Here is an 18566-nt window from a genome sequence, read left to right as displayed (position 1 = left end):
ATGGTACTGGTTGCAGTAGAGTTGGAGCTGGAGGAGGCACAGGTACAGGCACAGGCCCAGGCCCAAGTACCAGTAGAGGCAGCAGCAGCATATCCCACAGCGGACGACGCACCAGTCGATCCAGCTGCCGAGCACTTAGACATAGACTTAGAGTGCCCTGCAGACAATATAGAGTAGGACTCTCCAGCCAGGTCGCCCATGCATGAGCAGGAGCAGACTAAGGAGCTTTCTTCAGATTCATCTATGCCTGAGACTCCAGATATGACCCCCGGCTTTGGAGTACGTCTGCAGACGCTCGAGGACGCTGTTGTTACATCCGAGCTGACCTCATAGCCTACAGAGCTGAGTTTGCTGCCTTCCGCACCGATGTCGCGACCATGTTCAGAGATTTATCCAAAAACATCCGCGGAGCCAGACCTACCCATCCTACCTCATCTTCCTGATCTCCCAGTCTTTTTTATCTTATGATCCTTCTCTCCTTTTGATACTTTACTATTATCACTGTATTATTTTTACAGCCGGTCTGTTGGCTTTAATATTTTTGTTGTACATGCACTTTATCCATTTTTTTTATATATATTTTTGCTATGGATCTCATATGATTGTATTCTCATATCTGTATATTTGACTCCATCAGGTGCATCGCAGTTACTTCAGTGAGAGAGTGCTACCCAATTTCCAGGACCACCCTTATACCTCTCTCATTTCGTTATCTGTTTATCCCATTTACACTTGCATGTCCACTGTGCACTGATTATTCCATTTTGTTATCTGATAAGTTTATCTAAGTGCCAATTTTCAGGACCACAGTTCACTCCAAGTTTGGGGGGGCAATGCCACTTACTTTGGATATTTCAATCCCGATCATTCTTGCTTAGTTGCACTGGTATAATATTTCATTTGTTCTCTTTGCATATTGAGGACATTGTGCAATTTAAGTTTGGGGGGGGGGGGGGGGGAAGGGACTGGTGCTTTACAGTGATAGTTTTAAATTCAAATTTTGAGCATGACTTGTGTATTTGAGGGATATTTCTATGATTGGTCTATATCTAGCTATGATTTTGATCTTTTGAGGACTATATTACTTAACTTGAGAGTCCAATACTCCTTGTATGCCTTATGAATGCCATTTAGGAGTAAATTTTTCAAAAAATTGATATCATGTTTGCACTTGTGGTCCACATCATCTTGATTTTGTGATTATTTTGAGATTCACTCTAATATTCGACACTAGCATAGGCGCACACTACCATTCATTTGTGGGGTACATGCTTTGTTGATTATTGAATTGGTTATATCCCAATTGGGCTAGTAGTGCATTGAAAGCTTTCATTCTTGATAAAGGTGGATAACAACCCCTTTTCGCTAAGTAGCTAGGATTCTAGCCTCATCAAATATTGAACTTCTCGCGCCAAAAAGTGGAGGGCCCAAACTCTAGGTTAATAATTGAACTTGCTTACAAAAAAAAAAAAAAAAAAAAAAAAAAAAAGGAGAAGAAAAAAAAAGAAAAAGAAGAAAAAGTTACAAAAGCAATAAAAAAAGTGAGTATTTCTCCCAAAGGTGAGAAGTGGGAAATGATTAGATGGAGGTTGTCTTGATTTGTAGCCTAGTTGATTTAAGCTTTTAAGTCCGTAGGGGTGTTTGAACGCCTAATGCCCTAAAGCTGTCTGGTTTGGAAGTCATTGACCTAATGCTCGATCTCATGAATCACTAGAAAGCTTAAGAGATCAACACATTGCACTATGCTTCCATCTTTGATCCCTAAAAAAAAAAAAAAAATTGAGTGAAAAGAATAAGCGCACTAGAACAATAAAGCTTTAATAAAAGGTACACATTTTGTCTTGATGATCGGTACTAGATTTGTGTGCTAGTTTGAGGATAAGGATGTGATTAATTCTTTAGTTGGCTAAGATAGTAACACATTTGATGTCGGTCCATTCAAAAGGATTCTAGAGTTGTTTTGATTTACATGATCATTTTCATGATGTGTGGAGGACCATACTTGTTTGCTTGATGTTGAAATTTTGGGAGATTGCTTGGAAAGGGTTGAAAAATTGCATACTTGAGGTAGTTTTCTCCTAATGCTTGTTTGTAATATTGGTGCCTTTTTTGAAAGAATGAGCTTAATGTTTGTTAATACCATTTTTGGAAACCCTCACGAGACTTCACTCGTCCACTAGGGGTAACCTAGGGGTTTAAAAGGCTTGTTACATATGCTAAGTGCAATCGTGTTCCCTACGAAAGTGGCGTTATCCATCTATTGTTTTCTAGATTCATACTTGTATAGTTGTTTATTTCATTCCTTTTCTTTCTAGTTCATTACTAGGGACTATCAATATTTAAGTTTGGGGGTGTGATGAGTACTGAAAAGTGCGTATTTAAACCCCTTAAGCTTAGGCATTCTAGTACCTTTATCTATCTTAGTTTACCATTTTAGATTGATTTTGTATTATTTCCTTTTTCAGGCACTTATCTCGAAAATAAGCTAACTTAGCTAAATAAGAGCTTAATTGAAGCAATTCTAGGATTAAACAAAGAAAGGAGCAAAGTGGAGAAAGAAGGAAGCAAATGAAGCCAAAGGTGGCAAGCAGCAAAGTTCAATCGATCCAAGTTTAAGGTTCGATCAATCAAACAATGATCGATCTTAGCACTTCAAGATAGATCCAAGCCTTGACCCAAAAGTATATAGTTCCAAAAGTTAAATCGATCTAACACCATCCTTTGATCGATCGAACACTTTTGTCCTTATTCAAATGATTGATCCTATCCACAGCTGTACCACCCACTAACCACTTTTGTCCTTTTCCCATAAATATCTCCCATAAATTTCTCAGATTTGTCTTTTTCCAAAAAGCTCAGCCAGTTGGATCAATCCAGCCTAAGTTAGATCGATCTCAGTTACTTTCGATCCATCCAAGTTCAAGGTTCGATCGATCGAACTTCCTCCAGTGCGAAAAAGTTAAAATTCCATCTCATTGAAAGTTGTCCTTTATCCAATCATTAGGGAATATTGTGTGCATGACCCCAGCTCATTTTGGGTGTCATTTTGACCTACCTATTTAAGGATAAGGATTGCTTTTACAAAGAGGAGCCAACATTTATTTTCATATCATCTCTTGGAGAGGAAGTTTAGAGGAGGAGGAGGTTAGAGACACCATTGGAGTTCTACATCAACAAGGAGCAGATTTCAACCATGGAATTAGCCCTTGAGGGTTGGAGCATCATCACCATGAGTGGCTAGACATTCTCTTGGGGCTAGAGTTAGCCCCAAGCATGCTTTCTATATCTTAATCTTGTGTATTATTGAGGGATTAGTGTTGTAATTGATGTTTTGACACTTTGATATATATAGATCTTATTTATTCAATGATTTATGTGGTTTAATGCTTCCAATTGGTCATTTCATTCTATCTATATGTCTATGTATGCTAGAATAGATGTTCATGTGATTGTCTCTAGATTTTGTGTTATTGATGCATGTCTACGTGTATTGATGCTATAGATTTGGAGATTGTCAAAACATAGTGCTTAAAGGAATGCTTTTGTGATTCTCTTGATGGTTCATGCTTATCTCTGATGGATTGTGCCTCTCCCCTAGTTTATTTTCATGCTAGTCTCTCTCTTACTTACTCTTAATTGTATTCTTTTGCTATCACTTAGTTTAATTTAGTTGCTCTTTAATCTACCAACCAACCAATTGTTTGATTACTCGACCTACTAGCCCTAATTATGATTCCACGACATTGCTTGATCCCCACAATCCCTTGGGACGATCCCTACTCACTCTTGCTACATTAGTAGTAGCGTTGGTAGTGGTTTTTATAAATTTAAATTTGACATAAAAAACTTTTCTTCAACCGCACATTCACTACATCAATTTTGGCGTGCAAGGAATGGCCGTCGTCATAGCCTTAAGTGAAATAATATGAAACCCTAGCTTTTACTTTTCTGCAATCAATGGAAAACTCTCATTCAGCTCAATGCAGCTTCACTTGAGTATCAAACTAGGTTCACACAACCTTGCTTCAGCCCAACAAGCTTGTTTGGATCAATCTTGAATAACAATCAGCAAGTATACAACAGATTGCTGCTAACAATGCTTTAGACCCTCTTCAATGGTAAATCCATCAATCTAGTGAAAGGCTTCAATTCAGACTCCTCATCTATTACCACACCCTTGAAATCTTCAATCAACCATGCTTAGAGGAATAAAACAATGGATAGAGCAGGATATAGCAATTTCAGTTCACAAAGGCTTGGAGAACAATAAACCCTAGTTTCCAAGCTCTCAAGGGCAATTCAGTCAAAACACCTGAACCTTAAGCAAATGCAGGTTCTCACCGCTTCACATAATCATAGCACACTTGCCCAAATGATGAAAACATTAATCAAAGCAAGATAAAATAAATTCAGCCCTAAAACTGTTTAATCTCAGCTGTCAAACTTCAGCTGGCAGCAGCACTAGTATTCAGACAATGTAGCTCTATAATTTAAGTTAAACTTCTTCAATTTTAACTCCCAAACATTCCTTTATACTTGTTCAACACATTGGATTTACAAACTAAGCAAGATATAATGGTTCAATGTAAATTTCAGAGGCTTACATCACACAACAGGCTTATTTGAACTTAGAATAACAGCACACTGATTTTAAGGGCAAATCTGGAAATTCGACTTTGCTCAGGACTTTTTTGGTTTTTCACAATCTTATACAGCCATAACACTCATGTTCAAATGAAAATCTCAGTAATAGGAACATGGGAATCTACAATCAGTTCACAAATCTCAACATACAAAGTCAAAACCCTAGTGAAGTGTGGTTCAAAAGGTCATTATAGAACTTGGCCAATTCTCTGAGATGAATCTAACTTTAACAGCTTCAATTAATTAAGTTATTCATGGTCAGATGTTAATAACAGGAATCACAGCAAGATCAATCAAAGTAAGTTCAGAATAACAGCTATTTTATCACAAAACATTCAAATACTAAGCTCTGAATAGATGTATTCTGCTGTAGCAAGAGTATGGGCTAATACCTGATCTCTATAGTTGTGAATAAGTATTTTAGAGTTGTTTCAACCTTCTTTAAGCACCTCAAGCCTCTAAGACCAAGCTTAGCCCCCAAATCAGCCTTGACAACAGCCTCATTTCAGTAGCAGCATCAGTGTTGCAGGTCCTCATAAGTTCAGCTTAAATATAGTAATTTCTGAGATTAAAATGAGCTTACATTGATGAATTGACACTCAGAAACACTTATTTAACATCTCTTCACGTTTTGCTCAAGAGCAGCCTCACATACAGCTTTTGAGATATAGTTTTAGGCCCTTAACCCTAGTAGCAGCTATAGCTAGGCTTTTATACTCAAACCCTTTGATGATGTAGACCTAAAACCAATGGACATGATTGAGCAAGGTTCTCTCATCCGTGAGGAAGAATATTCTAACATGTAATGGTGACAGTGCCCTTTTTCCTCCTTGCCAACTCACTTGTTAGTGTATGCATCAGCTCACCATATCAATGAGTGATTATATTAATAAATACATATCAGAATTGCCTTTTTTGATCTTGAGCACCAAGAAATGTAAAGCTGGCCATAGTCTCTCACTCCAGGATGACTATGCATGTGTTAGCATTATGTAACCAAACAGAATTACATAAATACCCCTGCAATTTCCTTTTGACAATCCACTTAAAAACACACTATTGTCACATTGAATAATTGAGCTCATATACACAATGCAGCTTCACAGACATATGTAATATGGATATTAAAATGTGTACAAAGACTAAAATACCCTTGACAAGCGCTGTAGGCAGATTGAATGTAATATCACAGAATTTTCAAGCACAAAGAGGGCTGTAGTGACTTCTATGATAATTTAGTGAGCTGTGAGCTTATATCAACTTGTAACTCATTGTGTAAACCTCCATTATTTGTCAAACTGCACTTAATCAAACCCTAATAAATTAATGCTCCATAATCAACATTATCAACTCTCTTTGAACCTTTTTTTTACTTTCATTTTGTCATTAAAAGAGCAAAAACCCTGACATTCTCCCCCTTTTTGACATTGAAAGTTAAAAGGGTCAAGGGATCAACAATGAGCATTGTTATCTTTAACTTCTTGAGTAAGCCTTTAAAACTATTTGAGCAAATATCACGAGGTACATACCAGAAGGCAGCATTGAACATTCTAAATTTAGCTCTCATTTGATTCCTTGATCTTCACTGACTTGTATAGATAGAATGCACTTGCTTGAGAGATAAACTCAATTAAATAAGCAAGTTACAGTAATATAACAGCAAAGCAGCCTTGTTTCCTTCAAAACCCCAAATTAGCCTTCTCAAGGGTAATATTGTAATTCAGCTTTAGAACCACCCCAATTTCCACATCCTCAGTCTTCAATAGATAAAATCCACTTGCTTAGTTGATAAAATCAATACAACTAGCAAGGTACAATAGTGTTATCACATTTTGAGCTCAAATCTTGATAAACCTTGGCTTTTTAGCTTCATAAGGGTAAAAATGTAAACAAGCTTTAGAACCAGCTCAATCTTCACTTCCCCAGTCTTGAATAGAAGTTATACACTTGTTTAGATATTTAGAACAAATTATCAAGCACGGTATAGACATGTAAAAGACCACAGCAGCATCTTAAGGAAGATAACACTAACTTTCAGTTTTATCAAACACAGCCTTGAGATATATTGTCCAGTTTTTCATCAACTAAAGCTTCCTTAGCTTGAATATGATAGATCATGCTTATTAAATGGCAGGGATAAGATATATCAACTGGAACATAGTAAGTTACATATTAAGAGAACACACCAGCCTTCAATTATACCCAAAACCAAATCAGCTCATTATACGATCAGCTGGCTGCAATTGAAGCATTCAGGTTTTAAAGTCCATAATTGTAATTTTGAGACTGATCCTTCTTGTGATAAGTTCCCCAGCTTTCTTTCACAGAAATAGACTTGCTCAAATCATCATTTCATTGTTTGGAGCAAGGTAAAAACAATTTAAGGCTCAAAATCAGTCACCAAACAGTTTTCTGCAACAGTACTGTTCATATGAACAACTTGGTAATTCCTTAGCTACACAGACCAGGTTAAAGTTCTCTCAAATGAGGATTGTCAATATAAATGTGCTCAGATGAAGATCACAGTAACAGTATAGTTATATTGTGATCACAGTACAAGTTGGACAAAATGAGCTTAGTTTAATAGTCTTAAGCCAGAAAATAAGTTGACCTCAAAGGATTGAGATATGAAATATTGTACTAGCTTTACTATGCAGTTTCAGGCATCTTCAGCTCTTGTAAATCACCAACAAACATTTGCTCATCCCTTGTATCAATTCCAGAAGTGATCATAGCAACAAGATACATTTAAAGAACAAGAAATAGCTTATCTCTAAGAGGAGGTGGCTTTGTAGAGTTTTGAAGCTGACATTTAATTATAATAGTTGAGTAAAGAGTTTGAGGAGACTTATCTCTGAGAGGAGGTGGTCTTGTAAAGCTTTGGAGCTGATACACAATGACAGAGTTGGATTTCATAACACTTTCAGTTTTGGGACATTTTTGAAGATCAAGTTGTGAGACTCTTTTGTTAATTTTAAACTTGTGAGTTCTTGAGTTGACAAAGAGTTGAGTACAGATCTTCCCTTAGTAAAAGTTTTCAAACCTTGACAGCCTTGAACTAACTTCATCACTGTGTTGATTTTGAGCTTTCATCCTCACCTTCATATTCTGTAAACAGTACTCATCCCAAATTCCTCTAACATTTAAGTTACTAATCCTGGAGAGTGTACCTACTAACAACCCCATTGAGAATAGCCTTAAAGATGATCTCATCATTTTGATGTTAATGTAGAGGTCCTTGCCTTTGTACTTTTGAAACCCAATCATGCTTGACCTCTTCATGACATAAGCTTGTAGAATACTTGGATGATTCAGAGAAAGCATATGAGAGTAGTGTTTATTGAATCTTTCATGTTCTTGTCTAATCTTCTTTAAGATTTCCCTTGATCTATACTCTACTAAGTTGAACATAATGAGGGAGAAGGAGACCAGATTTGAAAGCCCAGACTTGTATACTTCAAAGCAAACATCTTCCTTAACCTCATCTCTTTAAATTAAAACCTTGACACACTGAGTGTTCATAACATTTCCGGCAATGTTGATTGTTTCTTGTTCTTCAAGGTCATTAGTAGATTCATACACAGTCCTAAGAGTATCCCACATATCCTTGGATGATTTACAATTCCTGACTGTTGTGAGGTCAAGTTAGTTAAGACCACTAACCAATACTTATCTTGCTTTAAGATCATTACTGGAGAAATCATTTGTACTTTGACATCTTACACCATTGATAGCTGTATCCTAAACATCATAAGACTGAGACTGTGATGTTGCTGATTTTTCAGCATTTTCATTTTTTTTGAATAATTCGTGGAGACAAGGATATTTCTGTGTTTTCGCATGTTGTGTTCGGGATTATGGTTGGGTCCATTTGCATTATGTACATTTTAAATTATATGGATTAAGTAGTATTTGCATGTGGTGCACTTGTATGTGTGGTGTAAGAATTGAAGTAAAAAAAAAAGGGAAAAGAAAAGAAATTCTGGTGGGGCCCACCACTCACACTTGAAATGGTTTTGAGACCATACTTCTTTGCTCCACACATTCTCTCTCCCGTAGCTTCTCTCCCTCTCTCATTTTCCTTTTTTTTTTCTTTCCACTTGAAAGGCAATCTTTGAGCTTTGATTATTCTCTCAATTCTTGGCGGATTAAGGAGCCGTTTGAGGCAAAACGTCGAGCACATCGAGCTCTACGCATCCATACTTGAAATTCCAGATTTGGTGCCCTCCTTGGAGTTCAAATTTGAGAACCCATTTCAAGGGTTTTGTCCATTTTCGAGGTAGGGGCCCTTAATCCATTTCCTTCTTGTTCCATTGTGAGTTATATCTCCTTTGTGTGATAAATATGCTTAATTTGAGAGTTAATTGTTTCAATGTTGTGTAATTGATGTCTAGAGAAATTCATGATTTTGATTATGATTTGTTCTATGTGAAAAGCATGTTGTGGTGATAGTTTTGTTGTGTTTAATGTGTTGATGACTCAATTGATGATGTTGACTATGATATATGCTTAGTTGTGAAGTAATTATGAAATGTAAAACTTCTACATGCTATAATATCATAAGCTTGAGACACATATACATGTACATGCCATTGGGTTGCGTGAAATGGGAGAAATCAGTTTTTGAAATGAAAACGGGAATTGTGGGAGAAGAGTTTTTGTGAAATGGTTTTGATAAACCCGGTCGCTGCGGGGTTACCAACGGACCGGAGGTTAATATAGCCTAGAGGGGACTAGGGAGTCGCCCTAGCGTGGTTAAGCTAGCTGGGCCCCATAATGACGCCGCGGGGTTACCAAGGGTCAGGGACACTAGCCAATCCTCCTCTCGTGTCGCGGCGGGGTTACCAAAGGGCGGGCTATATTAATAGTTGGAAAGTATAGTTTTGAGAAATGAAAAATGGGGAGTGACATATCATGCATTGCATTTCATTGCATTGCATTGCATTGTTTACACTTGGAATTGACATTGAAGTTGTTTTAACCCTACATTGCATGATCCCCATTTTCCATTGGCCTATGCTTTGATTGGATTCACAAGGACACAAAATATGTGTCTTAAGTGTCGCCTACTGAGCATATCGCTCACCCCACTATATATATATTTTTTCAGGTCTTGGAAAAGAACCAGCGGATACCAATCCACCTCAAAATTGAAAGTTGTTAGAAGATGATTTTTTTTTTTTTTTTTTTTTGCTGTTTTGTATTCGGCCATTCCATTTATAATCATAATTTTTGGAGAATGTAAAGAAGTTTGCAATTATGGCCATTGGATAATGTAATTAAGTTTGTGAATGATCCTTGAGAAAATGTAATTAAATATTACTCACTCAAATCAGTTTAGTATGTTTTAGTGACGTGTGGTAAATTACGTTACCAATGTGGTGGTTGTTATTACAATTTGATGTTTAAGTATATCTTAATTTTTTACATGAATATAGTGGCGGGGTGGTTAATTACCAAGTATTGGTGTAAGTGAGTTATCAAGTGGGAGTGCAATTTTCCCAAAACCGGTCGACATGTGGCTTCCCAAATGTCGACTAGTATCTTGGCAGAATAGTCATTGTGGCATGCATTCCAAACTAGTTGATCGGTATCCCAAACCAGTCGACTGGTATCCATTAAAACTTATGTTCAGAACCAGTCGATCGGTATCCCAAACCAGTTGACCGGTATCTTGGCAGTGGTTATTACCACTGTTCCTAACCCAAACCAGTTGACGTTTGATGCATATACGTCGACCAGTTTACTCACATATGTAATTACAAATTTTAAGTTCTTATAATTTCATTTTGGCCCCAAGTAATGTTGCACGTAATTATTTTATGACCCACCAAATGAAATAATTATATTTTAACCACCCAAAAGGACTATTTTGCCCCGAACCATATTTTATTTATTATATGGTACAAGTAAAGGACTATGATACCCTTGAGTCTCAATTTATGGATTCATGGCAAATTACCAATTTGCCCTTTTGGACCTTGTTATTTAATTTTGACATGAAATGACCGTTTTACCCTTGGTTGATTTTGGGTAGGGTAAGGACCCGTTTAATAATCCGGATCCATAAGGATTTGGGTTGTTACAGAGACATTAGACCCTCTTTAAGGGTAAATCTGTCAATCCAGTGAAAGGCTTCAATTCAGACTCTTCATCTATTACCACACCCTTGATATCTTCAATCAACCATGCTCAGAGGAATAAAACAATGGATAGAGCAGGATATAACAATTTCAGTTCACAAAGGCTTGGAGAACAATAAACCCTAGTTTTCAAGCTCTCAAAGGAAATTCAGTCAAAACACCTGAACCTTGAGCAAATGCAGGTTCTCACAGCTTCACATAATCATAGCACACTTGCACAAATGATGAAAACATTAATCAAAGCAAGATAAAACAAATTCAGCCCCAAAACTATTTAATCTCAACTGTCAAACTTCAGCTGGCAGTAACACTAGTATTCAGATAATGTAGCTCCACAATTCAAGTTAAACTTCTTCAATCTAACTCCCAAACATTCCTTTATACTTGCTCAACACATTGGATTCGTAAACTAAGCAAGATATAAAGGTTCAATGTAAATTTCAGAGGCTCACAGCACACAGCAGACTTATTTGAACTTAGAACAACAACACACTGATTTTAAGGGTACATCTGGAAATTTGACTTTGCTCAGGACTTTTCTGGTTTCTCACAATCTTGTATAGCCATAACACTCATGTTCAAATAAAAATCTCAGTAATAGGAACATGGTAATCTATAATCAGTTCACAAATCTCAACATACAAGGTCAAAACCCTAGTGAAGTGTGGTTCAAAAGGTCATTATAGAACTAGGCCAATTCTCTGAGATGAATCCAACTTTAAACCTCACTTTTTGTGCTTAGGTTTGGTTCCGATTTTGTATGCATCTATGATTTTTAAATTATATGCTTTGTGTATTTTTACTTTTCTAGAAAAGTATGCCACTTATTTACTTTTACATAAAAGGGCATGGATGCATAGTTTCTTCGGAAACATTATTTGTTTTTAGGGTTTTATTTTATTTCTTAGGGACATTTTTGTAATTTATTTTGGAATATATTTTCAAAAAGGACCTTTTGTATTTTTCTGAAAAAGTGTGACAAGTGTCACATTCCCATTGGTCCACTTGTAAGCATCTCATTGATTCACACTTAGAAGCCTTAGATGATGACCTGTGGAGGATAGAGATTCACCCACTTGTTGGCCTAGCATTAGTGAACTTGTTGGCTTGGATTGTTGATAAGTGTAGGTTTAGATTAAGCCTAGAATGAACCATTGGATTAATGACAAGTGTAGGCTTCTAATTAAAGTCTAGCTTTTGTGTGTGTGAGGGGATGGTGCAAGACTACGTGTGTTTGACTTCCATTAACCAAGTGAGTGGAGGAACACACTAAAGTGTTTTAATTATTTCATTTTACACATTAAATTCTTTTTCTTCACTTAGAACCCTAGCCACCATTGAAGGAAACCATTAACCTAGGCTTAAAACCTTGGTTTTGATCTCCTTCCACTCACCTTAGACCTAAAAGCTTGGAACACAAAATACTTACCTCACCTTCCTCTATATAACCCTTGAAGAAAATTGTAAAATTCCTTTGTTTGCTTTGGATTCAAGAGGAACAATCCTCTTGTGAGGTAGGGGGTGATTTAGGTTTTTAATCTAAGTGTTTAATTATTTTTATAGCTTACAATAAATTGTTTACATGTCTTATACTTAATTTTTAAATTAATAGGTTGTAGTACCTTGCATGAAATTAAATTATGACATGATATTCTTGAAGGCCATGACTTGATCTATAACTTGTATTACTATAAAGTCATTTGGAGTTGTTTTAGAATCTAGAGATTTAATTATTTAAAATTAATTAATTTCTATTTAATTGCTCCACTTACTTAATTAAGTTTTTGAGTTGATATATATAATTACCATGATAGTACCATTGACATATAATTATTTGGAGTCATTTGCAATTGATTTAAATTCTAGAGAAATTAATTAGTTAGTTTAATTAATTTCTATTCAAGTGTTACATTCATTTAAATTGGCATTTGACTTGATATATGTAATGAGTATGGTATGTTCTTTAATATACATTAAATTGAGAATATTTAAATGAGTTTGGAAAACTTTATTTAATTATTTTCTTGTTTGAAATTTAATTCACCTAGTTGTACCTAGTGTAGAATTAACTTATAACTTTATTTTAAGCAATGTCTTGACAGGTTCTTTCATATATATTAAATAGAGAATATTTGAATGAGTTTTGAGAAATTTATTTAATTATTTTCTTGGCATTGATCTAATTTACCTTGTTGTAACTAAGGTAGAATTGGCTTGTAACTTGAAATTAAATTAGACTTTGCTATGACCTTTGACATATAATATATTTAGAATTTTTGGAGTTGCTTTGAAATCTTAAGAATTTAATTATTTAATTTAATTGAGTTCCATTTGTATGCTTTCATTGAGGTAATTAAGTATTGATATTATATTCTTACTTAATTTATAATTTGCAACTTGGTGTATGATTACAAAATGGTATTCCAAGAGTAGAAGTTATGATTTAACTTGTTGTATACACATGATACTTATATGACATTTAATATGCCATTATAAGTTGAAGGCTTAGAGCATATCTTGTGTGTATTCCATGACTTGGTTTTGCATGGTAATTGACAAGGTGCTTTGTGTATATGTGACATACTTGTTGCACAACTTGATGATTTTTGGAAAGCTTGTATGGACATTGTAATATGTTAAGGCTAGAGTATGTCTCTAGTATGGGGGATGAGAGTTCCCTCTACAACATATAGTGCGCACTAAGTAGTTCCTTGCGGGCTAGTAACCCGAGATCACTTGTTTGGTCATCGAGACCATATGTCCTTTGTCTTTCCGGCATTGGTTGATTTCGCATTCAATTCCTAGTTGTAATTGTGGATTACTTTTAACTTGTGCTTGGACGCATGGTACTTCACTTCTTACTTAGTATACTTCTATTTGTATACTTATACACCTTGTATATCAAAAATGCATTGTATACTTGGATTTGTATACTTGTATGCCATGTATATCAACATTGCTTAGTATATTTAGAAATGTGTACTTGAATATATATGTTGTATTCTATTTCAATATTGCTTAGCACACTTAGTAGGTACACTTGCATATTAATGATTTACTTTCCAGGTAACATAGTATACTTGTGTCTTGTATACTTATCTTAAGTGTATTCGAATACTGATTGTATACTTGTATACGTATACTTGTATATTGAAAATCTTGTTACGTGTACCGCATCTTTCTATATTGTTTAAATTGCATGAATGATGTGGTTTATGCTAGAAATACTCTAACGTAGCTTAGGATGCTCCCTGAGTCTCATTTTGACATAGACGTTAGGTGGAATGAGCCCCTTTAACATGTTTCACCTTAAGGTGATAATTTTGTAAAATGCTAGGTCTATGCATGCTCATTCCCTACGAGTAACTTGTCTACTCACCCAGAAGTTACCGGGTTATTTTCAGGTACGGATACCTTGGTTCGAGGTGTACATCATTCTTTGGATGACTTGTAGCTTTTAAGTTTACATTTCATGCAAATGTTAGCATGAAATATCATTTTGTAGTTTATATGTCAAAACTTATATATTTGTTTTTAAACATGTAATGTGTGTATAAGCATACCTTTTGGAATGTATTTGACATGTATGAGATGAGACTGGAGGCCAATGACAATTATTTTGTATCCTATGTAACTTTTGATTTCATGAAATATTATGAAGAAAATAGAAAAATGACAAGTCATTGCTTCACCATGTTAGCATCGGGTGTGGGAATTCCATTTTTATTCTTTCATAGGGTCTCATTAATCATATATGAAGTATGGCCAAGGGCGAAACGGTAATTTGAGATCATTTGTTAATTTTGGTTTTCAAATTTTCCATTTCTAGTTCATTTTAGCCATTTTTGGCCATCGGGGGGTCATATTTTGTATCGGCAGGATTTTTACGCCGTGAATCATTGTAGCGCATCCTAATAAGTAAGTTACATTTGCGTGCATAATTGTTTTCAAGAAAAACCCTTTCCTTTGTGATTTGAGCCTACTATGGTCTCATTTTACAATTTTCTTGCATAATTCGGTTTAAGGACATTTAGGGGTTTTCCTTTGGGAAAAAAACTCCAGGCTTGACATGGTCACTTAGAAAACGTGATTTTAGGGGGGGTTTCTTCTTCATGCTTTTTCCAGAAAATGTCGTCTTGGTGCCAGAAATCCTGTACAAAGTTCAGTTTTCTGCTATGCATGTAGTAGTTTTTTAACGTTCTTGCCTTTTTCTAATCTAGGGGCATTCTGGGTATTTCATGGTGTGTTTTTTTCATTTTTGTCCACACTGCCGGGTAGAAAACATGATTTTAGGGAGGATTTCTTCTTTGTGTTTCTATAAAAAAAAAATCGTTTTGACGCCGAAAATAACTCGCAGATCTGGAAAATCTAGTGCGTTTCAAGTTTTTGCGAAAAAAGTTATGATCTAAGGGACATTTCGGGTATTTCACTTGAAAAATAAAAATTTCTCTTGATATAGTCATGTAGAAAACATGATTTTGGGGGTGGTTTCTTCACAACTTTTTCCAAAAAATGTCATTTAAGCCCTCAAAACCCCATTTGATTTTCTAAAATCTGTGGAGGCCCTACACAGATTTGAACCAGGAAAGTTAGTTTTTTTTAAATTTTGACGTTTCATATCTTCTTCGTTCCGACTCCAAATCAAATGATTTTTGAGTCTAAGTTTATTAATTTTTGCTTATCTATCCAATGGAGTGCATGGCTGCATCCAATTCTATCTGAAAAGACCATTTTACCCCATGTCAAGTTCCCTTGCCGTACTGATTTGAAGCCCAAAAGTTGGTTTTTATGAAACTTTGGGGTGTCGTATCTTCTTCATCCGGACTCTGAATCAAGTGATTCTTGAGTTTAGATTTATTAATTTTTCCTTGTCTATCTAATGGAATGCTCATTTACATCTAGTATTGTCTGAAAATACTATTTTACCCCTTGTAAAGTACCATTGCCGCACTGATTTCAAACCCAAAAGTTTGATTTTATGAAACTTTGGTGTTTCATACCTTCTTCATTCAGACTCCGAATCAAGTGATTCTTGGGTCTAACTTGATTAATTTTTTACTGTCTTTCTAGTGGTGTTCTCAGTAGCACCCGATTTTATATTTTCAGAAATGACCATGTTGCCCTTGGGGCTAAATTTGTTCGGTTTTCTTTTAATTTGTTTCCGCTACTTTCTTTTTAGTCCCATGACTTCATGGGAAGTCATGTATGTGTCTTAGGAATGATGTACATTCCCAAGGACGTTGCTTCCGTGTGAAAAGACTATTTTGCCCTTGGGGGCCTATTCGGTCTTTTTTTTTAATCATTCACTTATGCATTGTTCTCATTGAGATCCGTGGCCTCATGGAAGGTCACTCTTGATTTGTAGAGATGCATTACATCTCTAGGGTCATGTTTTTTGTTTTTACTTCCACATTTGGATCCGTTATCGGGTTAATCCTCGGTTCATCAGAGGACACATTGGCTTGAAAAACTAGGGCCGCCACACGCTTTTGGCTCATAAGCTATCTCAGGGTTAGGAATAGATGAAGAAATGACTCCATCTTCAACCCCTTTTGTGGATTGTAGAATAGCACTTGAGGAAACATCCTTGGGATGTGGATCATGAATGATAGGAATTATAAGAATCCTAAACCTTTCCTTTTTCCTCCTGTCCTTTCTCAACTTGGTTATCAACCACTCTACCACTCCACAACGTAGTGATAGCCTAAACTTGCTCATGATGAATACCTGAGGAATTAGTTCCATCAATCATGTAAGTCTGCCCTTTTAGGTTGGCTATTGGCTGACTAGGCAGATTTCCATCCTCTCTTCGAGATAGAGTACTCATTATTTACCTAACTTGTGCCTCTAGCTTGCTATAGCTTGAGAATGAGAATTGAGAAGTTAGGTGTTGGCTTTAATTTCACCAAGAGCATTGAGTACTTGTTCCTCAAAAGTAGAATTTCTAGGAGGAGGTGGAAGATTAGAAGCTTGAGTGGATTGATTCCTAAACTGAGGTGGACGATAAATACCAGATTGGTTGAAAGAATTATTTTGTGGCATAGGATTGGATGAATTGGGGAGCAGTGTTTCCTTGATTTGGATTACTCCTTGACAGATTGGGATGATTTCTCCAGCCAAGATTATATGTAGAAGAATATGGATTATAAGCTGGCCTAGAGAATGCAGCATTCACTTGTTCCTGTGGGATCTCAGATGATTGTCCCAGCATAGGGCAAGCGTCAGCAAAATGGTTAGAAATAACACAGATGGAACAAACTTTCTTTAGCATGGTAGTTTGTGGATTAGCAACATGAGCAAAGCCAGATGATAGGATTTAATCAAACCTATGGTTCAAGTCCTTTATTTGAGCAGTTAACTCACTAGATTTATTAATGAGTGTTGAAAGGTGCACAATTAAATCCTTTAAGCTTGAGCGTTCTAGGACCTTTATCTATGTTATTTCCTTGTTTTATTCTAATTCATGTTATTGCCCTTTTCAGGTGCTTATCACAAAAATAAGTTAATTCAGCCAAATAAGAGCATAAATGAAGCAATCTCAAGCTGAATGGAAGAAAGGAGCAAAGTGGAAGCAAAATAAAGCAAAGTATGGAAAATCACCAAGTTCGATCGATCTCAACATTACTTCAATCGATCTGGAGTTCATTGATCTAGACATTTCAAGATGGATCCAAGCCTTTATCCTTATCCAAAAGAATCCAACAAGTTTGATCGATCCAACATTTCTTCGATCAATCGAAATGCTTCGATCTTATCCACACCTATCACCCCACCTACCACTTTTGTCTTCTTCCCAAAAATATCCCAAAATATCTCAAAGATTTGTCTTTATTCAAAAAGGCGCTACTAAGGATGATCGATTTCTGCAATATTTGATGGATTTCAGCATAGTTCGATCGATCTCAACACAATTCGATCGATCGAACCTCCTCAAGTCCGGAATAAGACAAATTCCAGCTCATTAAAAGTTGGCTCAAGGTGCAATCATTGGAGGGACCTTGGTGCACGAATCAAGACCATTGGAGTGACATTTGACCTACCTATATAAGGATTTTGAGTCATTTTTACATCATACTTGATAACATTCATCTCATATCATGGAGAGGAGGCTAGAGACTAGAGAGCTCTTTACACACCTTTGGGAGTTCTTCCGTTCTTCTAGGGTTTCCATTAAAAAGGAAGTCATGCCTACCATGGAGATAGCCTTTGAGGGTTGGATGACTACTTCAATGAGTGGTTAGACATCTACTTGGGGCTAGAGTAGCCCCTAAGTTTGCTTCCTAGACTTAGTTCTTTGTATATTTTTGGGGATTTATTTGTAACAAATGTTTTGATCTTGGATTTATATATATCTTGTTGTTTCTACTTGATGTGTATGGATTAATGTTTTCAATTGATTGTCTATCTCTAACCATATGTCTATGTATGCTTTAATGGATGATTCATGTGCCTTTCTCTAGATTTAGTAGAGTTTATGCATGTCTATGTGTATAGATGAAGTTAATCTAGAGACGGTCAAAACATAGTGCTTAATTGGACACACTTGTAATTTATTTGATGGTTCACACTTGTTTCTTGATGGATTGTGCCACACCTTTAGCTTACCTAGTTTAATTTCCTTGTCTTTAGTGTAGAAGTAGTGTAGTTGCTTTAGATTCATAGATAGGTGGACAAGCTACTCTTGTTCCTTGGTGTTCCATACTTATGAATGCAAGTGGTGTATGTTTCTAGATAGTAGTGTGTGCATAAATTATGGTTTCATTGAATGGATTTGGTCTC

The sequence above is a fragment of the Cornus florida genome, unplaced genomic scaffold (assembly GCF_030987335.1).
Source record: "Cornus florida cultivar Cherokee Brave unplaced genomic scaffold, ASM3098733v1 CherokeeBrave_3.0.0_Hap2_Chr02, whole genome shotgun sequence".
NCBI classification, from domain to species: domain Eukaryota; kingdom Viridiplantae; phylum Streptophyta; class Magnoliopsida; order Cornales; family Cornaceae; genus Cornus; species Cornus florida.
Note: the sequence above shows the minus strand (reverse complement) of the source record.